We start from the raw sequence: 27,009 nt of genomic DNA, 5'->3' as shown, positions 1-27,009 counted from the left end.
ATGTAGTCGTACTCGACGTGATCCAAATCACCGATGACCTGCGCCGAACGGACGGCACCTCCGCGTTCAACACACGTACGGAACAGCCACGTCTCCTCTTCTTGATCCAGCAAGGGAGGGAGGAGAGGTTGAGGGAGATGGCACCAGCAGCAGCACGACGGCGTGGTGTTGATGGAGCTGCAGTACTCCGGCAGAGCTTCGCTAAGCACTATGGAGGTGGATGAGGTGTTGGGGAGGGAGAAGGAGGCAACCAAAGGCCGAGACGTTCAGGTATGAAGTCCCTCCTCTCCCCCACTATATATAGGGGTGCCAAGGGGGGGTGGCCGGCCCTAGGAGATCCAATCTCCTAGGGGGTGCGGCGGCCAAGGGGGGTTTCCCTCCCCCCAAGGCACCTAGGAGGTGCCTTACCCTCCTAGGACTCTTGCCCCCCCTTGAACCCTAGGCGCATGGGCCTATGTGGGGCTGGTGCCCTTGGACCATTAGGCCAAGGCGCACCCCCCACAGCCCATGTGGCCCCCCGGGACAGGTGGACCCACCCGGTGGACCCCCGGGACCCTTCCGGTGGTCCCGGTACAATACCGATAACCCCGAAACTTGTCCCGATGCCCGAAACAGGACTTCCCATATATAAATCTTTACCTCCGGACCATTCCGGAACTCCTCGTGACGTCCGGGATCTCATCCGGGACTCCGAACAACATTCGGGTTACTGCATATACATATCCCTATAACCCTAGCGTAACTGAACCTTAAGTGTGTAGACCCTACGGGTTCGGGAGACATGCAGACATGACCGAGACTCTCTCAGTCAATAACCATCAGCGGGATCTGGATACCCATGATGGCTCCCACATGCTCCTCGATGTTGTCATCGGATGAACCACTATGTCGAGGATTCGATCAAACCCTGTATGCAATTCCCTTTGTCAATCGGTACGTTACTTGCCCGAGACTCGATCGTCGGTATCCCAATACCTTGTTCAGTCTCGTTACCGGCAAGTCATTTTACTCGTACCGTAATGCATGATCCCGTGTCCAACACCTTGGTCACATTGAGCTCAATATGATGATGCATTACCGAGTGGGCCCAGAGATACCTCTCCGTCATACGGAGTGACAAATCCCAGTCTCGATCCGTGTCAACCCAACAGCTACTTTCGGAGATACCTGTAATGTACCTTTATAGTCACCCAGTTACGTTGTGACGTTTGGTACACCCAAGGCATTCTTACGGTATCCGGGAGTTACACGATCTCATGGTCGAAGGAAGAGATACTTGACACTTGCAAAGCTCTAGCAAAACGAACTACACGATCTTTTATGCTATGCTTAGGATTGGGTCTTGTCCATCACATCATTCTCCTAATGATGTGATCCCGTTATCAATGACATCCAATGTCCATAGTCAGGAAACCATGACTATCTGTTGATCACAACGAGCTGGTCAACTAGAGGCTTACCAGGGACATTGTGTGGTCTAAGTATTCACACGTGTATTACGATTTCCGGATAATACAGTTATAGCATGAATAAAAGACAATTATCATGAACAATGAAATATAATAATACTTTTATTATTGCCTCTAGGGCATATTTCCAACAGAATCAGGTAATGAGGAGGAGCCTCCTATTCAACCAATCTCATTAATAAGGAGCTCCAAAAAGAGGATTGAACCCACACATGATGTGGTGAAGAAGAAGAAAAGAAAAAGGAAGAGAGGTAAAAAGATATCTCTCCCAAATAATGCTGCTTCTATTACTATTGTGCCTCATGAAAATATAATTGTGGAAGATAATGATACTTCTTATGATCTTGAAAATCTTTTTGGCACTTGCTTAGAAGAATATGATAATTGCTATACTATTGGTGATATCCATACTATTAATGATGAGAGTGATTATGCTTATGATATGAAAAGGCCCAAGCTTGGTGATGCTATGTTTGATGAAGATGATGTTTTTGAAAATATATTTGATGCAATTAATGTTTGTCCCAAGCTTGGGGATGCTACGTTTAATGAAGATGATATTTTTAGTCTCCCAAGTTTTGATATGCAAATTTATAATGATGATAGCATGCCTCCTACTTATGATGATTATTGTGATGATACTTATGGTATAAAAAGTAGTGATTATATTTATAAAACTTGTCATGATTATGATTACCCTTTTTCTGAACATTACTCTTTTAATGTGGAAACAATTTATAGTATTCGAGTCTCTTATGATACTCCCACTATTCCGAATGAGAAGAATTTTGCTTATGTGGAGAGTAATAAAAATTCTATGCTTGTAGATCATGAAAAGAATGCTTTAGGTTCTGGTTATATTGTTGAATTCATTCATGATGCTACTGAAAATTATTATGAGGGAGGAATATATGCTTGTAGGAATTGCAATAATATCAAGTTTCCTCTCTATGTGCTTAAAGTTTTAAAGTTATGCTTGTTTTGCCTTCCTATGCTAGTTGATTATTGTTCCCATAAGTTGTTTTCTCACAAAATCCCTATGCATAGGAAGTGCGTTAGACTTAAATTTTCTAGTCATATTCTTCATGATGCTCTCTTTATGTTTCAATTCTTGTCTTTTATGTGAGCATCATTGAAATCATCATGCCTAGCTAGGGGCGTTAAACGATATCGCTTGTTGGGAGGCAACCCAATCTTATTCTTGTTCCTTTATTTTTGTTCCTGTTTAGTAATAAATAATTCATCTAGCCTATTTTTAGATGTGGCTTTATGTTTTAATTAGTGTTTGTTCCAAGTAGAACCTTTGGGAAGACTTGGGTGAAGTCTTTATGTTCATGCTGTAAAAAACAGAAACTTTAACGCTCACGAGATTTGATGCCATTTTTTATTGGAGAGTGATATTTAGTTAATTCTTTCTGAAGATGATTAATAGATAAATCCCTCAGGTCCACCAATTTATTTGATAATTTTATGAGTTCCATAAGTGGTCGAAACCTACAGATTACTACAGACTGTTCTGTTTTTGACAGCTTTTATTTTCATTGTGTTGTTTGCTTATTTTGATGAATCTATGAGTAGTATCGGAGGGTATGAACCATAGAGAAGTTGGAATATAGTAGATATTACACCAATATGAATTTAGAATGAGTTCATTACAGTATCTTGTGATGGTGATTTTCTTTCTTATACTAACGGAGCTTACGAGTTTTCTGTTAAGTTTTGTGTTGTGAAGTTTTCAAGTTTTGGGTAAAGATTCGATGGACTATGGAATAAGGAGTGGCAAGATCCTAAGCTTGGGGATGCCCACGGCACCCCAAGGTAATATTCAAGGACAACCAAAAGCCTAAGCTTGGGGATGCCCCGGAAGGCATCCCCTTGTTGACGCTCAAAAGTGGCACGATCATAAAGCAGCATGCCGGGGCAAAAACCTTGCCGGGGTAAAATCTTGCCGGTGTGAAAGCTTGCCGGTGTGAAGTCTTGCCGGCGTGGAAAGCTTGCCGGCACAGAAAGATTGGCAGTGTGGAAGCTTGCCGGGGAAAAAACCTTGTCAGGGAGGAACCCTTGCCGGAGTACAAACCTTGCCGGAGTGAAACCTTGCCGGTGTGAAAGCTTGCCGGGTAGAAACATTGCCGGTGTGGAAAGCTTACTCGCATGGAAAACTTGCCGGGTTGGAGGCTGTGATAGTCAATCAAACGAGAAGTTGAAGATGGGCTCAAAAGGTTATTCAGATGATCTTGGATGGAAAAATGATCTACACGGGTTGTCTTCGTCTCGTCGAAACGATTGATTTTGATATAAAAATCGTTCAAATCCGAGTTCGTATGCAAAAATTAGAGCAAACGGAGTGCAGCCCTGTCACGAGGCGAGATGTGGCGCGCCCCACCAGACACATGTTTGATGGGTAGCGCGAGGAAATAGCCTGTGTTGCGAGACCGATCTGACCCTCAAGATGATCTCTGATCAAAAAACCTTCAACATGAAAGTTGTTCGTCTCGTCGAAACGGTCAAGATTTCTTTTGGGCTTGTTTTCATACGAGATTGTTTACCACCACAAAAAATACCCGCAAGGTGCAGCCAGTTTAAACCGAACAGTTTTGGAAAGTTCGGATAAACCAGTCTAAATTTGACTAGGGTTTTGGACGTGAATTGATGTAATTTTCTTGTAAGGAAAGCCTAGATAAATTCTTTGCTTGTACGGGAAGTCCAGCCGCCTCTTATGTATGTTGGGGGTGACGGCCGATTGAAACAACACACAATCGATCAATTCATCTATCACTTTTTACCTTTACCTTTATCTCTCTCCTTTGTTCTTCTTCTTCCTCGTTCTTCATTCGTTCTTCGTTTGTAGGGCGGCGAACCTGGAGGCCCTAGGGGCGGTCAGGCCGACCTAGGGCAACCCATAACCGCTGCGCGCCCTGACGGGGTCCCTCCCGGGCGTGTGGGGTTTTGGGTCCTCAAAAGCACCCGCCAGATTGCTTGCGTATCGCGCTTCCGGACGGGTCTCCTTCGACGTGAGCTGCGGTGCATCACCCTCGGTGTTGGAGGTACACGATGACGTGTTCGTGTGCGAACACACTTTTTGGCGACTCCGCTGGGGACGAAGCTTTGAACAGTCTCTAGCCCGTTCTTGCTACAAGGAGAGCGTCATCAAGCGGTTGCAATCTACAACGGTAACATGTATCATCAATCTCCTTGCGTAGATGCAAATAGCCATTATGTTGATGTTGCTAGATCTTTCAACGGACATGTGATGTCGGCCAGCCCTAATGAGCAAAGGCCGACTAGTTATTCCATTGGAGAAACTTGGAATTTACAGAATCGTGACATGCAACTTATGAATCTGAACTTTCGTGCATCGGCAACATCTTTCAATATGCCGGTGAACAACACGATTTGTTCGAGTGATCAATATAGGACACCTCATGTATAGGAGGGCATCTCAAAGTTTTATCCATCGGCAGCCGACTCACAATATGCGGGTTCATCCCCAAACATGCCGATGAATGGGGGAATCGGCCATGCTTTTGTTAGCTATTTGGCCGGTTATCCTCAAACATCATATACTACACCTCATCAGATTAATTATTCAGTGGCGTATGAAACTAAAAATATTCATGACTCGGCTCACCTTCACGGTCATGGCCGAGTGAATGGAGACTCTATAAGAGCATATGTGCCTAATATTGCAGGAGATGAGGTGGCTCTGGCTGCATTAAAAATTTTAGCCCAAAATAAGAAGATTAGTGCTATTTGCCTTGAGCAACACGACAAGGGATTGGTTCCTAATTATGAGGCAATAAGAGCTAGGGTTTTGAAAGAAGACCAAGTGTTGCCGATTGATCAAATTGTCGAGAGAAAATATTCAACAACGATGCACATGCCTTCACCTATCATTGCAGCATGTTATACACCCCCTATACAAGCGCAAAATTTCGGCAATATCAATTCATTGCCGAAAGATCCTAAAAGTATTGGGGGGAAAGCCGATCCAAGCAGGGTTGAGTTTAAAGAAAAATATCTGGCCCAAGTGGACAAGATCAAGCCAAAGCTCACAGGGAATAGAGTCAACGAATTTACTACACCTACCCTTGTGGAATTACCAGCAGAATATCGACAGGCCTACGAAGCACTCAAGAAGAAGCGTGGAGAGGGATATTTGCAAGAATACGTCAAGTGCCTTCCTCCATGTAGCAACCATGTTGTCCCTTCTACACTGTTGAGGCAAGATAAAAAAGAAGCTTTGCAAGCAAACCAGCAAAAAATGATTCACTCAGCTAATACGGTGGATTCGGTAGAAACCGGATTGAGCAACAGGATATTTAAGGCCGAGTGCGTTGCATCGTGCCATCCGAGTGCATCGTTCCAGACAAGTGCATCACCAGCTAAAGCCGAGTGCATCAAGCCAACTATTGCCTCGTGTACCAAAATAGAAGATGCAAGCTTGGCTGAGCAAAGGAACGACAAACACAACAAATTGGTTGTGCTCGATTTTTCTGGATGTAAGGGAGCTTACATGCTACCTTATGAGTTTCGTGCTAAAGATATTGATGAGCATCAAGAACATAGTAATATGGCTGAACACAGTTCAGTTAACGATGAACATCAAGACCAAGAAAATGCGGCCGAGCAAAGTTCAACTGACAAAGAGCGTCTGAGTGAAATCCACTCAGGCAATCCGACTGAAATATACTCGAGCAATTCGAGTGATATATACTCGGGCAATCTGAGTGATGAGGCACCAGATCCAGAAAAAGAGGAAGAGGCGTTGGAGAATTATTCAGAAGTGGAGCAATGTATTGTTCCAGTGGTGCAACCATCTTCTCCTTCCAACGTCTTCACAAAGGTACACCTAGCAGATAGTTTACTCAATTTTCGATTCGGTCAAAATCATATTGTTGATGCACCTATTAGTAAGATTGTAATTAATTTTGAAAGACCAATTGAAATGAGTAATCTATTTGTTAGGAAGGATCTTGTCACTAATCATGATAGTCAACACATGGTATCATTCATAGAGGCTAATAGTGACAACTTATCAAAACCAAAGTTGTTCTTCTCATGGCAACTGAACTTTGTATTCATATGGACAACTTTGTTTGTTTCATGCCTGGCTAACATTTGGACTCGTATGAGACGTATATTCTGTAATTATTTTAGTTGCAGAAACATAAAGCCAGGTCCAAAGTCCTTCGAAGCCGATTCAAAAGCATCAGGAAAAGAAGATGAATCTTTGCCAATTGATAAAATTGGCGAGCAAAAATATGGTTTTACAACAATGCATATGCCTTCACCTAATACTATATCTATTTTACAGCCCCTACACAATTGCAAAGTTTCGGCAACATCCATGTGCCATTGCCGAAAGAATCTAAAAGCAATGGGGGACAATCGTATCCGAAGTGGGCTGAAATTGAGAAAAAGATTAAATCCAATTTCGCCGCTCGCCGCCAGAAACAAAAAGAAACAGAATTGGCTCAAGTGAAAGAAGCATTGCCAATTGGTAGAAGCAATGTAAAGAAAGATGATTCAGAACATGAAAGTACTCCGGTTAAAAGAGCCGAATCAAGAAGTATATATTCTAAATCCATCAAATGCAAAGAGGCAAGCATTATTGAGAAAGGGCATGGCAAGCTTAGCAAAGCGACCATACTTAATTTTTCTAAAGTTAATGGAACCTACTTCCTGCCCTATGAGTTTCGTGCCAGAGAAATTGATGAACTTCAAGGACAAGAACAAGTAGCCGAACAAAGTTCAGCCGACAAAAATCTTCAATGTAATGATGCACGGAATCAAGAAAAAGATGATGAAGAAGCGTTGGGGAGCCATCCAAAGGAGGAGAAAGATATTGTTCAAGTCACACCACCATCGTGCTCTCCCAACATATTTGAAGAGGTATGTTTAGCAAGTAATTTACCTATTTTCAGATTTGGTCAGGACTTTATTGTTGATGCATCTATTAGAAAAATCCTCATAAGTAATTTTGAAAGACCAATGAAGAAGGGTAATTTACTTGCTAGCAATAAAGTTGTTATTGAGCATATCGGTCAACCCATTACACCATTTATAAAGACCGATAGTGACTTATTATTACAGCCAAAGCTTTCCCCGTTGCTTTATCTAAAATTCATATCTATTTGGGTAGCTTTGCTTATTTCATACTTGGCTTGCACTTGGTCTCAATTGAGACATGTGTGTTCTAACTATTTTTGTTTTAGAAATTTAAAGCCAAGATTAAATTCTGTTGAGAAAACCGATGCTAGTATAATATCTTACCCAAAGACATCGGAGATAGAGTGCAAAACACAATGCATAGCCGAATGGTGTGATGCAAAATCTGAACCATTCATTTGCTTAATTCCAAAGCCGTTCTCACATCAAAATCGGCTAGAAAACAAGAAGTATACCTTCAATTCAAGCATGTGTGATCAAATATTTGATTTGTTGCTGAAAAATAATTACATTACAATTCTTGATCACCATGTTAAGCCATCAATCCAAGGATGAATGTATTGTAAGTTGCATCATTCGTCCAAGCATAATTTTGAGGATTGCAACATGTTTCGACAAATAGTTAAATCGGCCATTGAAAAAGGAAGATTGAAGTTTGTTGAAACACCAAGAGATGACCAGTCTATTTCGGTTGGTCCCGATGGCAAAAAGTTTTTGCATCGGCTGCTTCAAGCCGATCCATTTAAAGAGAAGGTAAAACTGCAGGTGATGGGATCAATCTTTCAAGTAAAGAAGTTGTTGAAGAGCATAATGAACATAATCTTGAGGGTGAGAATTCCATCGAAGCTACAATGGAGACGCCAAGGACTCGGGGGCAGCAAGCAAATCCAACAATCAATGAAAGCAAACCAAAAGAAAACAAAGGCCAAAATAAGCGCAAGTGTAAAAGATCAAAAATCACCTTCGCTGAACTGTTGGAGAAATATCAAAAGAAGAGTGAAGAGAAGAATGCTTATCGTCCCAATCATGCAAAGAAACGAAGATCACCCCCAAGGTGCAAATATGAGGATCGGTATTGGCAAAGTGAGAGTTTCAATGCAACATATTCATATCCTTATTTTGGGCCGCCAATGCCAATGCCGTGGATGCCTCCCTATGCTCATGTAGATCCATGTTCATCATGGGACAAGTATGATACAAGGGCACATTCTCCATCTTATTTTAAACCATCTCACCACTATTATGCAGCTCCGAGAAGATCAACATTTGAACAGTCACATGTTAAAGACCGTTTCAATTGTAAGGAATCGGTCCGGACACCATTGATGAAAAAAGAGGTAGTCAAGCAAGTCTACCGCGTGAAAAGAGATGGTCGTAAGTGTGCTACTTCAGATTTGATCTCAAATAATAAAGAGCCAATTAAAGTGTTGACATTGGCTACAAAAGGCAATGAGACGAAGCAACCAATTATTGAGAGTCAAAGTGCCAAATCTGAAGAAAAGAAGTTGAGAGTGCACAAGGTCAAAAAGGAATTGCCATTGGTCAGAACAGAATCACAGCCGAGATGCCCACTCGGTTTATCGTATTCGCAAAAGAGGGAATTACACAAACTTAGTGCACAAGAACTTGAAGAAAGGAACATGGCATGGGTTCCCAAAGGAAGTGCTCAAAATAAGAATTATGTGCATGCCTCCATTACAAGAAGTGCGGCAAAAGTGAAGAAGGAAAAGAGTAAAAACTATGAAGGACCAAGCCGAAGGTTTCAACATCTTTGGTCTACACATTATCCATATTCTTCAACTATGCCATTAACGCCTATGCCATGGAATTCGTCATCAGGTATGATTGGTAACCCTCAATGGGCTTATTTTAATCCGTGGATGCAATATAATTTCTTACGTCATGAGAGGGTATTACCAAGTCACTATACATTTGATTAGCTACAAGTTTGTTGCTGATCCAAAGGGCCGAAATACTTGATTTGTCATTTCATTTGTTTATTTCGGCTATATGTGCTTTGAATGAAGTTTACATGGTAATGGCCGATATTTATCTATCGTCCTAAGAGTATGTCAATGCATGGCCGGTGTAGTATTCTAACATCGTCCTTAGTTTGAGAGCGAGACAAGGTACGTGCTCATGAAAATTTATATGTATGCCTATATTATGATTGAATGGAGTTGACGCTCAAAAGTGGCACGATCATAAAGCAGTATGCCGGGGAGAAAACCTTGCCGGGGTAAAATCTTGCCGGTGTGAAAGCTTGCCGGTGTGGAAAGCTTGCCGGCACAGAAAGATCACCGGTGTGGAAGCTTGCCGGTGTGAAATCTTGCCGGGGAAGAAACCTTGTCAGGGAGGAACCCTTGCCGAAGTACAAACCTAGCCAGAGTGAAATCTTGCCGGTGTGAAAGCTTGCTGGGTAGAAACATTGCCGGTGTGGAAAGCTTACTCGGATGGAAAACTTGCCGGGTTGGAGGCTGTGATAGTCAATCGAACGAGAAGTTGAAGATGGGCTCAAAAGGTTATTCAGATGATCTCATATGGAAAAATGATCTACACGGGTTGTCTTCGTATCGTCGAAACGATCGATTTTGATATAAAAATCGTTCAAATCCGAGTTCGTATGCAAAAGTTAGAGCAATCGGAGTGCAGCCCTGTCACGAGGCGAGATGTGGCGCGTCCCACCAGACACATGTCTGACGGGTAGCGCGAGGAAATAGCCTGTGTTGCGAGACCGATCTGACCCTCAAGATGATCTCTGATCAAAAAACCTTCAACATGAAAGTTGTTCGTTTCGTCGAAACGGCCAAGATTGCTTTTGGGCTTGTTTTCATCCGAGATCGTTTACCACCGCAAAAAAGACCCGCAAGGTGCAGCCAGTTTAAACCGAACAGTTTTGGAAAGTTCAGATAAACCAGTCCGAATTTGACTAGGGTTTTGGAAATTGATGTAATTTTCTTGTAAGGAAAGCCTAGATAAATTCTTTGCTTGTACGAGAAGTCCAGCCGCCTCTTATATATGTTGGGGGTGACGGCCAATTGAAACAACACACAATCGATCTATTTATCTATCACTTTTTACCTTTACCTTTATCTCCCTCCTTTGTTCTTCTTCTTCTTCCTCGTTCTTCATCCGTTCTTCGTTTGTAGGGCGGCGAACCTTGAGGCCCTAGGGGCGGTCAGGCCGACCTAGGGTAGCCCATAACTGCTGCGCGCCCTGACGGGGTCCCTCCCGGGCGTGTGGGGTTTCGGGTCCTCAAAAGCACCCGCCGGATTGCTTGCGTATCGCGCTTCCGGACGGGTCTCCTTCGACGTGAGCTGCGGTGCATCACCCTCGGCGTTGGAGGTACACGGTGACGTGTTCGTGTGCGAACACCCCTCTTTCTTCTTCGTTCATCGGTAACTTTACTTGGAGCTATATTTTTATTCGCCACATGATATGTGTTTTGCTTGGAGCGTCATTTTATTTCATTGTGTTTTGCTTGATGTTTGAATAAAATACCATGATATGAAATTCTTAAATGTTAGGGAGTCTTCACATAGTTGCATAATTATTCAACTACTCATTGATCTTCACTTATATCTTTCGGAGTAGTTTGTTGTTGCTCTAGTACTTCACTTATATCTTTTTAGAGCACGGTGGTGGTTTTATTTTATAGAAATTAATGAACTCTCATGCTTCACTTATATAATTTTGAGAGTATTTAGAACAGCATGGTAATTTGCTTTGGTTATGAATTTAGTCCAAATATGATGGCCATCCAAGAGGGATATAATAAAAACTTTCATATAGAGTGCATTGAATACTATGAGAAGTTTGATAGTTGATGATTGTTTTGAGATATGGCGATGGTGATATTAGAGTCATGCTAGTTGAGTAGTTGTGAATTTGAGAAATACTTGTGTTGAAGTTTGTGATTCCCGTAGCATGCACGTATGGTGAACCGTTATGTGATGAAGTTGGAGCATGATTTATTTATTGATTGTCTTCCTTATGAGTGGCGGTCGGGGACGAGCGATGGTCTTTTCCTACCAATCTATCCCCCTAGGAGCATGCACGTAGTACTTTGTTTCGATAACTAATATATTTTTGCAATAAGTATGTGAGTTCTTTATGACTAATGTTGAGACCATGGATTATACGCACTCTCACCCTTCCACCATTGCTAGCCTCTCTAATACCGCGCACCTTTCGCCGGTATCATAAACCCATCATTTACCTTCCTCAAAACAGCCACCATACCTACCTATTATGACATTTCCATAGCCATTCCGAGATATATTGCCATGCAACTTTCCACCGTTCCGTTTATTATGACACGCTTCATCATTGTCATATTGCTTTGCATGATCATGTAGTTGACATCGTATTTGTTGCAAAGCCACCGTTCATAATTCTTTCATACATGTCACTCAAGAATCATTGGACATCCCGGTACACCACCGGAGGCATTCATATAGAGTCATATCTTGTTGTAAGTATCGAGTTGTAATTCTTGAGTTGTAAGTAAATAAAAATGTGATGATCATTATTTTTTAACTATAATGATGATCATCATTATTAGGGCATTGTCATAATAGGATGAGACTCTGGGCGAAAAATAAAAAAATAAAAAATAGGCCATAAAAAAAGAAGAGAAAAGCCCCAAATAAAAAAATATGAGAGAAAAAGAGAGAAGGGACAATGATACTATTCTTTTACCACACTTGTGCTTCAAAGTAGCACCATGATCTTCAAAATAGAGAGTCTCCTATGTTATCACTTCCATATACTAGTGGGAATTTTTCATTATAGAACTTGGCTTGTATATTCCAATGATGGGCTTCCTCAAAATGCCCTATGTCTTCGTGAGGAAGCAAATTGGATGCACACCCACTTAGTTTCGTTTTGAGCTTTCATACACTTATAGCTCTAGTGCATCCGTTGCATGGCAATCCCTACTCACTCACATTGATATCTATTGATGGGAATCTCCATAGCCCGTTGATATGCCTAGTTGATGTGAGACTATCTTCTCCTTTTAGTCTTCTCCACAACCACCATTCTATTCCACCTATAGTGCTATGTCTATGGCTCACGCTCATGTATTGCGTGAAGATTGAAAAAGTTTGAGAACATCAAAAGTATGAAACAATTGCTTGGCTTGTCATCGGGGTTGTGCATGATTTAAATATTTTGTGTGGTGAAGATGGAGCATAGCCAGACTATATGATTTAGTAGGGATAACTTTCTTTGGCCATGTTATTTTGGGAAGACATGATTGCTTAGTTAGTATGCTTGAAGTATTATTGTTTTTATGTCAATATTAAACTTTTGTCTTGAATCTTATGGATCTGAATATTCTTGCCACAATAAAGAGAACTACATGGATAAATATGTTAGGTAGCATTCCACATCAAAAATTCTGTTTTTATCATTTACCTACTCGAGGACGAGCAGGAATTAAGCTTGGGGATGCTGATATGTCTCCAACGTATCTATAATTTTTGATTGTTCCATGCTATTATATTATCAACCTTGGATGTTTTATATGCATTTATATGCTATTTTATATGATTTTTGGGACTAACCTATTAACCTAGAGCCCAGTGCCAATTTCTGTTTTTTCCTTGTTTTAGGGTTTCAAAGAAAAGGAATATCAAACGGAGTCCAAACGGAATGAAACCTTCGGAAAAGTTATTTTTTGGAAAAAAAGCAATACAGGAGAGGAGTGCACGTCAGGGGATCAACGAGGAAGCCACGAGGCAGGGGGGCGCGCCCACCCCCTGGGGGCGCCCTCCACCCTCGTGGGACCCTCGTGGCTCCCTGATGTATTTCTATCGCCTATATATATCCATATACCCTAAAACGATCGAAGAGCACAATAGATTGGGAGTTCCGCCTCCAGAAGCCTCCGTAGCCACCAAAAACGAATCTAGACCCGTTCCGGCACCCTGCCGGAGGGGGAATCCTTCTCCGGTGGCCATCTTCATCATACCGGTGCTCTCCATGACGAGGAGGGAGTAGTTCTCCCTCGGGGCTGAGGGTATGTACCAGTAGCTATGTGTTTGATCTCTCTCTCTCGTGTTCTTGAGGTGTTACGATCTTGAGTCGTGTTAAGACTCGGGGGTTATGATGACCTTCCAGTCAATACGATGCGGCTAACCTGCCCGTCCACATGGTTTACCGCACCGTTTCACCGTGGTGATCATCGACTCCACGGTGTATAATCTCTGGCCTGACATATCAGGTGAAGTCCATCCAGTATATTTTTATATTACATGTTGCTTTCTTTCAAAGAGCAATTACTCTGGCTTGCGAGTTCTTTAATGCAGGACAAATTGTCTACTACAAAAGGGACTATTATATCACTGAGCTGTTGAATGACTCATACCGGTTTATATCATGGTCAAGTATGGAGACTCTCAAGACAACTCCTTGAGTCCTGTTAAGACTCGGGGGTTATGATGACATGACTCAGTAAATGAATGACAGTTTAAAGCAAGTCAAGAACTCCTAGTCAGTGGAGGGAAGATAACTTGGTCTCGGAGGCTGTTGTTATATTGATGAAAACTTAAAAGGCCGTCAGAAAATTTCCAGCTCAAAATGAAGATTCCGGTTTAAAATCCGGTTCAAGGGAAATCTGTCTCCCACAAAGCTTTGAAGCTCTCAATATCCGGTTTAACATCCGGTTCAAGAAGAATTATCTCTCGCAAAGTTCGAGTTCTCAGAAAGAATAAAAGGTTGCCAAAGAGAACTTGCTGCCATGATACGAGGTTCAAACATGGGTATTGATATGTCTCCAACGTATCTATAATTTTTGATTGTTCCATTCTATTATATATTCTGTTTTGGATGTTTAATTGGCTTTATTATACACTTTTACATTATTTTTTGGACTAACCTATTAACCCAAGGCCTAGTGCAAATTGCTGTTTTTTTGCCTATTTTAGTGTTTCGCAGAAAAGGAATATCAAACGGAGTCCAAACAGAATGAAACCTTTGGGAGCATGATTTTTGGAACAAACGTGATCTAGAGGACTTGGAGTGGACGTCAGGGGATCAACGAGGAAGCCATGAGGCAGGGGGCGCGCCCTCCCCCTCGTGGGCCCCTCGTGGCTCAACGGACCTACTTCTTCCTCCTATATATGTTCATATACCCCGAAAGCATCCAGGAGCACCACGAAACCCTATTTCCACCGCCGGAACCTTCTGTACCCAAGAGATCCCATCTTGGGGCCTTTTTCGGAGCTCTGCCAGAGGGGGCATCGATCACGGAGGGCCTCTACATCAACTCCATGGCCCCTCCGATTGTGTGTGAGTAGTTTACTTCAGACCTTCGGGTCCATAGCTATTAGCTAGATGGATTCTTCTCTCTCTTTGGATCTCAATACAATGTTCTCCTCGATCTTCTTGGAGATCTATGATACGTCTCCAATGTATCTATAATTTTTGATTTTTCCATGCTATTATATTATCAACCTTGGATGTTTTATATGCATTTATATGCTATTTTATATGATTTTTGGGACTAACCTATTAACCTAGAGCCCAGTGCCAGTTTCTGTTTTTTCCTTGTTTTAGGGTTTCGAAGAAAAGGAATATCAAACGGAGTCCAAACGGAATGAAACCTTCGGAAAAGTTATTTTTGGAAAGAAAGCAACACAGGAGACTTGGAGTGCATGTCAGGGGATCAACGAGGAAACCACGAGGCAGGGGGGTGCGCCTACCCCCTGGGCGCGCCCTCCACCCTCATGGGCCCCTCGTGGCTCCCCTGATGTATTTCTTCTGCCTATGTATATCCATATACCCTAAAACAATCGAAGAGCACAATAGATCAGGAGTTCCGCCACCAGAAGCCTCCGTAGCCACCGAAAACCAATCTAGACCCATTCCGGCATCCTGCCGGAGGGGGAATCCTTCTCCGGTGGCCATCTTCGTCATCCCGGTGCTCTCCATGACGAGGAGGGAGTAGTTCTCCCTCGGGGATGAGGGTATGTACCAGTAGCTATGTGTTTGATCTCTCTCTCTCTCTCTCTCTCTCTCTCTCTCTCTCTCTCTCTCTCTCGTGTTCTTGAGGTGTTACGATCTCGATGTATCGTGAGCTTTGCTATTATAATTGGATCCTATGATGTTTCTTCTTCCCCTCTACTCTCTTGTAATGGATTGAGTTTCCCCTTCGAAGTTATATTATCGGATTGAGTCTTTAAAGATTTGAGAACACTTGATGTATGTCTTGCCATGCGTATCTATGGTGACAATGGGATATCACGTGATTCACTTGATGTATGTTTTGGTGATCAACTTGCGGGATCTGCCCATGAACCTATGCATAGGGGTTGGCACACGTTTTCGTCGTCATTATCCGGTAGAAACTTTGGGGCACTCTTTGAGGTTCTATGTGTTGGTTGAATAGATGAATCTGAGATTGTGTGATGCATATCGTATAATCATACCCACAGATACTTGAGGTGACATTGGAGTATCTAGGTGACATTAGGGTTTTGGTTGATTTGTGTCTTAAGGTGTTATTCTAGGATGAGCTCTAGGGATGTTTGTGACACTTATAGGAATATCCCCACAGATTGATTGGAAAGAATAACTTTGAGGTGGTTTCGTACCCTACCATAATCTCTTCGTTTGTTCTCCACTATTAGTGACTTTGGAGTGACTCTTTGTTGCATGTTGAGGGATAGTTATGTGATCCAATTATGTTATTATTGTTGAGAGGACTTGCACTAGTAAAAGTATGAACCCTAGGCCTTGTTTCAACGCATTGCAATACCGTTTACGCTCACTTTTATCATTAGTTACTTTGCTATTTTTATATTTTCAGATTACAAAAACCTATATCTACTATCCATATTGCACTTGTATCACCATCTCTTCGCCGAACTAGTGCACCTATAGAATTTACCATTGTATTGGGTGTGTTGGGGACACAAGAGACTCTTTGATATTTGGTTGCAGGGTTGCTTGAGAGAGACCATCTTCATCCTACGCCTCCTACGGATTGATAAACCTTAGGTCATCCACTTGAGGGAAATTTGCTACTGTCCTACAAACCTCTGCACTTGGAGGCCCAACAACGTCTACAAGAAGAAGGTTGTGTAGTAGACATCAATCTATTTGATGTAACGATTTTTGCGAGGTGTTTGTCGAGATCCGATGAATTGTGCGTTTATGATCAAGTCTATCTATGAACAATATTTGATTCTTCTCTTAAATCTTTTATGTATGATTGGTAATCTTTGCAAGTCTCTTGGAATTATCAGTTTGTTTCGGCCTACTAGATTGATCTTTCTTTCAATGGGAGAAGTGCTTAGCTTTGGGTTCAATCTTGCGGTGCTCGATCCGAGTGATTTGTTCGACAGTAATTTGTTCACCCACTGTAATACTTATGCTATTTTGAGAGACGCCACTAGTGAAACCAATGGCCCCGAGGTCAATTCTCCATTATATTAATCTCTCGTCAACAAGTTATTTCTATTACCGTTTATTTTGCAATCTTTACTTTTAATATTTATCATAAAAATACCAAAAATATTATCTTATTATCTTTATCAGATCTCACTCTCGTAAGTGACCGTGAAGGGATTGACAACCCCTTTATCGCGTTTGTTGCGAGGTTCTTATTTGTTTGTGTAGGTACGAGGGACTTGCGTGTGGCCTCCTACTGGATTGATACATTGGTTCTCAAAAACTGAGGGAAATACTTACGCTATTTTGCTGCATCACCCTTTCCTCTTCAAGGGAAACCAACGCAGTGCTCAAGAGGTAGCAAGAAGAATTTCTGGCACCGTTGCCGAGGAGTCTACGCACAAGTCAAGACATACCAAGTACCCATCACAAACTCTTATCCCTCGCATTACATTATTTTCCATTTCCTCTCATTTTCTGCTCCCCCACTTCACCCTTGCCATTTTTATTCGCCCTCTTTTTCCGTTCCCCTTCTCTTTTCTAGTTCGTCTCTTTTTGCTTGTTTTTTGTTTGCTTGTGTGTTGGATTGCTTGCTAGTCACGATGGCTCAAGATAATACTAAATTTTGTGATTTTTCCAGTACCAACAATAGTGATTTTATTAGCACTCCGATTGCTCCTCTTACCGATGCTAAATCTTGTGAAATTAATGCTGCTTTCCTGAATCTTGTCAGGAAAGATCCGTTTTCCGGCCTTCCTAGTGAAGATGCCACTACCCATCTAAACAACTTTGTTGATTTGTGTGATATGAAAAAGAAGAAAGATGTGGATAATGATATTGTTAAACTAAAGCTATTCCCATTTTCTCTTAGATATCGTGCTAAAACTTGGTTTTCGTCTTTGCCTAAAAATAGTATCAATTCATGGAATAAGTGCAAAGATGCTTTTATCTCAAAGTATTTTCCTCCCGCTAAGATCATCACTCTTAGAAACGATATTATGAATTTTAAGCAACTTGATCATGAACATGTTGCACAAGCTTGGGAGAGTATGAAATTAATGATACGTAATTGCCCTACACATGGTTTGAATCTTTGGATGATTATACAATTTTTTTATGCTGGATTGAATTTTGGTTCTAGAAATCTTTTAGATTCGGCCGCGGGAGGCACTTTTATGGAAATCACTTTAGGAGAAGCTACTAAACTCCTAGATAATATTATGGTTAATTATTCTCAATGGCATACTAAAAGATCTACTAATAAAAAGGTGCGTGCTATAGAAGAAATCAATGTTTTGAGTGGAAAGATGGATGAACTTATGAAATTGTTTACGAATAAGAGTGTTTCTTCTGATCCTAATGATATGGATTTGTCTACTTTGATTGAGAATAATAATTAATCTATGGATGTGAATTTTGTTGGTGGGAACAATTTTGGTAATAATGCGTATAGAGGTAATTTTAATCCTAGGCCGTTCCCTAGTAATTCCTCTAATAATTATGGTAATTCCTACAACAATTCTTATGGAAATTATAATAATATGCCCTCTGATTTCGAATCTAATATTAAATAATTTATTAGTTTGCAAAAGATTTTCAATGCTTTGTTTGAAGAAAAATTGTCTAAGATTGATGAGTTGGCTAGGAACATGGATAGAATTTCTCTTGATGTTGATTGTTTGAAACTTAGATCCATTCCACCTAAGAATGATATCAATGAGTCTCTCAAAGCTATGATAATTTCCATTGATGAGTGCAAAGAAAGAACAACTAGGATGCGTGCTAAAAAAGATTGCTTTGTGAAAGCATGTTCTTCTAGTTTCCATGATAATAATGATGAAGATCTAAAAGTTATTGATGTGTCCCCTATTAAATCTTTGTTTTTCAATATGAATCTTGATAATGATGGGACTGGAGATGAGTCAACTTTAGTTAGAAGGCATCCCAATGATTCAGAGTTTTTAGATCTTGATGCAAAAATTGATAAAAGTGGGATGGGAGAGGTCAAAACTTTACATAGCAATGAACTCACTATCTTGGATTTCAAGGAATTTAATTATAATAATTGTTCTTTAATACATTGTATTTCCTTGTTGCAATCCGTGCTAAATTCTCCGCATGCTTATAGTCAAAATAAAGCTTTTACTAACATATCCTTGATGCTTTAATGCAATCTTATGAAGAAAAGCTTGAATTGGAAGTTTCTATCCCTAGAAAACTTTATGATGAGTGGGAACCTACTATTAAAATTAAAATTAAAGATCATGAATTCTATGCTTTGTGTGATTTGGGTGCTAGTGTTTCCACGATTCCTAAAACCTTGTGTGATTTGCTAGGTTTCCGTGAATTTGATGATTGTCCTTTAAACTTGCATCTTGTGGATTCCACCATTAAGAAACCCATGTGAAGAACTAATGATGTTCTTATTGTTTCAGATAGGAATTGTGTGCCTATGGATTTCATTGTTCTTGATATTGATTGCAATACTTCATGTCCTATTATTCTTGGTAGACCTTTCCTTAGAACGATTGGTGCAATTATTGATATGAAAGAAGGGAATATTAGATTCCTATTTCCGTTAAGGAAAGGAATGGAACACTTTCCTAGAAAGAATATTAAATTACCTTATGAATCTATTATGAGAGCCACTTATGGATTGCATACCAAAGATGGCAATACCTAGATCTATCCTTGCCTTTATTCCTAGCTAGGGGCGTTAAACTATAACGCTTGTTGGGAGGCAACCCAATTTTATTTTTGTTTCTTGCTTTTTGATCCTGTTTAGCAATAAATAATTCATATAGCCTCTGTTTATATGTGGTTTTATGGTTTTAATTAGTGTTTGTGCCAAGTAGAACCTTTGGGAAGACTTGGGGAAAGTCTTTGCGATCTTGCCGTAAAAAACAGAAAGTTTAGCGATCACGAGATTTGCTGCCATTGTTGATTGGGGAGTGCTATTTAGTTAATTATTTTTGAAGATGATTAATAGATAAATTCCACACGTACAGAAATTTATTTTAGAATTTTTGGGGTTCCAGAAGTATTCGAAACCTACAGATTACTACATACTGTTCCGTTTCTGACAGATTCTGTTTTCCGTGTGTTGTTTGCTTATTTTGATGAATCTATGGCTAGTAATAGAGTTTATGAACCATAGAAAAGTTGGAATACAGTAGGTTTAACACCAATGTAAATAAAGAATGAGTTCATTACAATACCTTGAAGTGGTGTTTTGTTTTCTTTCGCTAACGGAGCTCATGAGATTTTCTTTTAAGTTTTGTGTTGTGAAGTTTTCAAGTTTTGGGTAAAGATTTGATGGATTATGGAACAAGGAGAGGCAAGAGCCTATGCTTGGGGATGCCCAAGGCACCCCAAGGTAAAATCCAAGTACAACCAAAAGCCTAAGCTTGGGGATGCCCCGGAAGGCATCCCCTCTTTCGTCTTCGTCCATCGGTAACTTTACTTAGAGCTATATTTTTATTCACCACATGATATGTGTTTTTCTTGGAGCGTCTTGTATGATTTGAGTCTTTGCTTTTTAGTTTACCACAATCATCCTTTCTGTACACACCTTTTGGGAGATACACACATGAATTGGAATTTATTAGAATACTCTATGTGCTTCACTTATAACTTTTGAGCTAGATAATTTTGCTCTAGTGCTTCGCTTATATATTTTAGAGCACAGTGGTGGTTTTATTTTATAGGAATAATTGATCTCTCATGCTTCACTTATATTATTTTGAGAGTCCTTTAGAACATCATGGTAATTTGCTTTGGTTATAAATTTTAAATACTAAGAGAAGTTGGATGCTTGATAGTTGTTTTGAGATATAAAGGTGGTAATATTAGAGGTGTGCTAGTTGAATAATTGTGAAATTGAGAAATACTTGTGTTAAAGTTTGCAAGTCTCGTAGCATGCATGTATGGTAAATGTTGTGTGACTAATTTGAAGCATGAGGTGTTCTTTGATTGCTTTCCTTATGAGTGGCTGTCGGGGACGAGCGATGGTCTTTTCCTACCAATCTATCCCCCTAGGAGCATGCGCGTAGTGCTTGGTTTTGATGACTTGTAGATTTTTGCAATAAGTATGTGAGTTATTTATGACTGATGTTGAGTCCATGGATTATATGCACTCTTACCCTTCCATCATTGCTAGCCTCTTCGGTACTATGCATTGCCCTTTCTCACCTTGAGAGTTGGTGCAAACTTCACCGGTGCATCCAAACCCCGTGATATGATTCGCTCTATCACACATAAGCCTCCTTATATCTTCCTCAAAACAGCCACCATACCTACCTATTATGGCATTTCCATAGCCATTCCGAGATACATTGCCATGCAACTTTCCACCGTTCCGTTTATTATGACACGCATCATCATTGTCATATTTCCTTGCATGATCATGTAGTTGACATCGTATTTGTGGCAAAGCCACCATGCTTAATTTTTCATACATGTCACTATTGATTCATCGCATATCCCGATACACCGCCAGAGGCATTCACATAGAGTCATATTTTGTTCTAAGTATCGAGTTGTAATTCTTGAGTTGTAAGTAAATAAAAGTGTGATGATCATCATTAGAGCATTGTCCCATGTGAGGAAAGGATGATGGAGACTATGATTCCCCCACAAGTCGGGATGAGAGACTCCAGACGGAAAATAAATAAAAAGAAAAAAGGAGGCCATAAAAGAAAAAAAAGAAGGCCCAAATAAAAAATGAGAGAAAAAGACAGAAGGGACAATGTTACTATCCTTTTTCCACACTTGTGCTTCAAAGTAGCACCATGATCCTCATGATAGAGGGTCTCTTATTTTGTCACTTTCATATACTAGTGAGAATTTTTCATTATAGAACTTGGCTTGTATATTCCAATGATGGGCTTCCTCAAATGTCCTAGGTCTTTGTGAGCAAGCAAGTTGGATGCACACCCACTTAGTTTCTTTGATGAGCTTTCATATATTTATAGCTCTAGTGCATCCGTTGCATGGCAATCCCTACTCCTTGCATTGAAATCAATCGGTGGGCATCTCCATAGCCCATTGATTAGCCGCGTCAATGTGAGACTTTCTCCTTTTTTGTCTTCTCACACAACCTCAATCATCATATTCTATTCCACCCATAGTGCTATATCCATGGCTCGCGCTCATATATTGCGTAAAAGTTGAAAGAGTTTGAAAAGGCTAAGTATGAAACAATTGCTTGGCTTGTCATCGTGGTTGTGCATGATAAGAGGATTTTGTGTGACGAAAATGAAGCATGACCAAACGATATGATTTTGTAGGGATAAGCTTTCTTTGGCTATGTTATTTTGATAAGACATAATTGCTTGGTTAGCATGCTTGAAGTTTTATTATTTTATGTCAACATTAAACTTTTATCTTGAATCTTTCGGATCTGAACATTCATGCCACAATAAAGAAAATTACATTGAATAATATGCTAGACAGCATTCCACATAAAAAATTCTGTTTGTATCATTTACCTACTCGAGGACGAGCAAGAATTAAGCTTGGGGATGCTTGATACGTCTCTAACGTATCTATGATTTTTGATTGTTCCATGCTATTATATATTCTGTTTTGGATGTTTAACGGGCTTTATTATACACTTCTATATTATTTTTTGGACTAACCTATTAACCCAAGGCCCAATGCAAATTGATGTTTTTTTGCCTATTTCAGTTTTTCGCAGAAAAGGAATATCAAACGGAGTCCAAACGGAATGAAACCTTTGAGAGCGTGATTTTTGGAACAAACGTGATCCAGAGGACTTGCAGTGGACGTCAAGAAACAACCGAGGAGGCCCCGAGGCAGGGGGCGCGCCTACTCCCTGGCGCGCCCTCCCCCCTCATGGGCCCCTCGTAGCTCAATCGACCTACTTCTTCCTCCTATATATGTTCATATACCGCGAAAACATCCAGGAGCACCACGAAACCCTATTTCCACCGCCGCAACCTTCTATACCCAAGAGATCCCATCTTGGGGCCTTTTCCGGAGCTCCGCTGGAGGGGGCATCGATCACGGAGGGCCTCTACATCAACTCCATGACCCCCCCGATTGTGTGTGAGTAGTTTACTTCAGACCTTCGGGTCTATAGCTATTAGCTAGATGGCTTCTTCTCTCTCTTTGGATCTCAATACAATGTTCTCCTCAATCTTCTTGGAGATCTATTTGATGTAACACTTTTTGTGGTGTGTTTGTCGAGATCCGATGAATTGTGCGTTTATGATCAAGTCTATCTATGAACAATATTTGATTCTTCTCTGAAATCTTTTATGTATGATTGGTTATCTTTGCAAGTCCCTTCGAATTATCAGTTTGGTTTAGCACACTAGATTGATCTTTCTTGCAATGGGAGAAGTGCTTAGCTTTGGGTTCAATCTTGCGGTCTCGATCCCAGTGACAGAAAGGGAAACGGCGCATATTGTATTGTTGCCATCAAGGATAAAAAGATGGGGTTTATATCATATTGCTTGAGTTTATCCCTCTACATCATGTCATCTTACCTAATGCGTTACTCTGTTCTTATGAACTTAATACTCTAGATGCATGCTGGATAGCGGTCGATGTGTGGAGTAATAGTAGTAGATGCAGGCATGAGTCGGTCTACCTGTCATGGACGTGATGCCTATATACATGATCATGCCTAGATATTCTCATAATTATTCGCTTTTCTATCAATTGCTCGACAGTAATTTGTTCACCCACCGTAATACTTATGCTATTTTGAGAGAAGCCACTAGTGAAACCAATGGCCCCCGGGTCTATTCTCCATTATATTAATCTCCCGTCAACAAGTTATTTCTATTACCGTTTATTTTGCAATCTTTACTTATAATCTTTATCATAAAAATACCAAAAATATTATCTTATCATCTCTATCAGATCTCACTCTCGTAAGTGACCGTGAAGGGATTGACAACCCCTTTATCGTGTTGGTTGCGAGGTTCTTATTTGTTTGTGTAGGTACGAGGGACTTGCGTGTGGCCTCCTACTGGATTGTACCTTTGTTCTCAAAAACTGAGGGAAATACTTACGCTACTTTGCTGCATCACCCTTTCCTCTTCAAGGGAAAACCAACACAATGCTCAAGAGGTAGCAGGTATCCTGCCTTATGGGCTTATCTTATTGGTCACTTGGGGGCTTCCTGCTCATTGAAGCGAAGCTATGATTACCCTTTAATCCGGCTTATACGCCATTCTTACAAAACACTTTGGGGCTTGCTACCCAGGTTATAGGGACCAAAGAGAGTCTGTTGCAAAGCACAACTCAAACATAGGTACCCGCTGAGCACAGCTCAAAAATATTACTTGGGGGCTCTTTGTTCTAATGGGCAAGAGTTTTTATGACCCTTGTAATAGGCTTAAAAGCCAGGCTTGGAAGCCAGCTGTATTCACCTAAAACCCCGGGTTATCCTACCTTTTTAAGTCTACCACTGCGCCCAGGTAATCCTGGAATGACCCGCCGTACGTTTGACAATCCAATCTTATGCAGACCCTGAACTTGTCAAAGTTAAAACGACGATTGGTTATGTGAGGTCCATCTTATAAGGTTTGTATAAAGGTTTAACTTAGTGGCTGTGCAGCCCATGAAAGCACTTGAGATTTTGGCTTGGCGGCCTATGAAAGCCTTGTTTTTCTGATTTATTATTTCTATTTGAACATTTTTGGGTTCATCTTTGTACCATATTGACATATGGTTTAAAACAATTCAGGCCATGTAGCCTTAATCTTTATGACTCATATTTGAGCATATTTGGGGTTTTGATAACCCGTCCTAATAAAGGGCGTTAAGTTGCCAGGATATATTTGCGTTGAGCAATCAAAATGATGATATTACATACCTACGGGTCAATACCCGTGACGGATTATATTATTCAAATCTTGAATAGCCAACATGGCTGGATTTTTATCATGGTTATCAATAACCAGTATTATGATTGAGGTTTTCAAAGTCGCTTCAGCGCAATGGCTATTATTTTATCAATGGATATAATTTATTTTACAATGGAAGGAATAGACCCGAATCATTGCAGGCTTACGACCCGACACTTGGGGGCTACGTTATTCAAGTTGAGATTACATCAAATATGCAAGTCTCATGTCGCTGCAAGCATGCACCATGACACTTGGGGGCTAATGCAAGGTCATTTTTTACTTGCCTTATTGAAGATCCGACTCATCACTTTGTAATGAGCCGGCCCTTGGGGGCTACCAATTGCTCCTTTTAAATATTCAAGGTACACAAGCCTTATTCCATTATATTGAAGGGACCACAGCTCAGTTTGTAAAGCACAAAGCTCTTAACTTGTGGACATGGGTTCAAGCCCCATGATGGGGGCTACACATTGCTGTTCAAGTCTACATGATCATGTCTATAAAGTCCCGGCTCCTTATTGTATAATGACCCGGCCCTTGGGGGCTACACTGGTTGAAGTTTTTATGAGCATAAGACAATTACAAGTCCCAGGTTGCTGCAAGCATGACAACCCGTCACTTGGGGGCTACATATGTGGAATACTCAGTTTATGACTAATGATTGAGATGAACAACCTGGATTTCTTCAAACTTGTGACATTCATATTGAAGCAAGTGTTAAGCTTTTACTATGTTCCCGTCTTAAGACTTGGGGGCTACAAGTGATATACATATAAGGGAGTTACGCTTTCAAAGCTGATGTTAACAAAAAGGTATGACCCAGTGCCATCAATATTTATAAACCAGCAATTTTGGCAATGATAAACCGGCAAGTTTTACATCTTTAAGCCGGCTGTAAATCAGATGAGTATTTCAAGACTAATATTTTTTGTTAAGCATTGGGAGCTGAATCAAATGAATTATCTTTCATAGTATTTCTCTATGAGAAACCAATGTCAGCAAACTGAGTATGAAGCTGGCCTATTGACCCGGATTTTCTAGAAGAAGGAAATGACAAGGACTTAAGGATGTTCAAGTGCCGGCTTACAAGAATATTTAACCTGGAGCACAACCTGTTAAATTTGTTCTTGTGTTTTGTTTACAAGATCAGTTTAACATGGATAAATCCAAATTAAACTGGGGGCTAATGTCGGGGATATACCCCGTGGTATGACCCGGCCGGGACTTGGTGTTTCATTGGTAAGCCGGCAGATGATAAGTCAGATGGTAACCCGGCAGATGTTAAGTCAGATCATAAGCCGGCAGATGTTAAGTCAGATCATAAGACGACAGATGTTAATTCAGATCATAAGCCGGTAGATGATAAGCCAGATGGTAAGTCAGATGGTAAACCGGTAGACAGTCATAACCCAGCAGACAGAGTCACCTGGGGTTAATAAGCCCGAGACGTTAATAAGCCCATGAAGAGAAGTCGGAATAGTTTAAGTCTTAGTCCGAGATGGACTCTACATGTAACTCGCCCCTTCAACTTATATAAGGAGGGGCAGGGCACCCCAAGAGAGGAGTGGAATAATCTTAAGGCCAGACATAACTAGGAGAGTCGGTTTACGGCGACTCCCTCGGGATGATAATGAGACCTAGCCACAAACAACATGTAGGGTTGTTACCGGATGATGTTTCCCGGGGCCTGAAGCTGTCTAAACCCTTGTCTTGTGTGTTGATCCGTCTCGCATCTCTCATCCCTATCAACCCCTCTCAAGCTACCACATAGATGCAATGGCCTCACGACTAAGTCCTCACACTAGGACATCTGTCGTGACAACTCCACGACACCACTGCTAAGAATTCTTTTTCAGTAGTAGCATAATTTCTTTGAGCACTGTCTAGAGTTTTACTAGCATAATGAATAACATTCAATTTCTTATCAACTCTTTGTCCTAGAACAGCACTGACAGCATAATCACTAGCATCACACATAATTTCAAAAGGCAAGCTCTAATCAGGTGGTTGGACAATAGTTGAAGTGATGAAAGCTTTCTTGAGTGTTTGAAAGGCCTCAAGATAATCATCATCAAAGAAAAAAGGAATATCCTTTTGCAAAAGATTAGTGAGCAGCCTAGAAAGTTTAGAGAAGTCTTTGATAAATCTCCTATAGAAACTAGCATGACCTAGGAAACTATGAATACCTTTGATGTCCTTGGGACATGGAATTTTCTCAATAGCATCAACCTTAGCTTGGTCCACTTCAATACCTTTTTCAAAAAATTTATACCCAAGACAATGCCTTCATTTACTATAAAGTGGCACTT

This window comes from Triticum dicoccoides, chromosome 3A (genome assembly GCF_002162155.2).
Source record: "Triticum dicoccoides isolate Atlit2015 ecotype Zavitan chromosome 3A, WEW_v2.0, whole genome shotgun sequence".
NCBI lineage: Eukaryota > Viridiplantae > Streptophyta > Magnoliopsida > Poales > Poaceae > Triticum > Triticum dicoccoides.
This window is presented reverse-complemented; position numbering follows the sequence as displayed.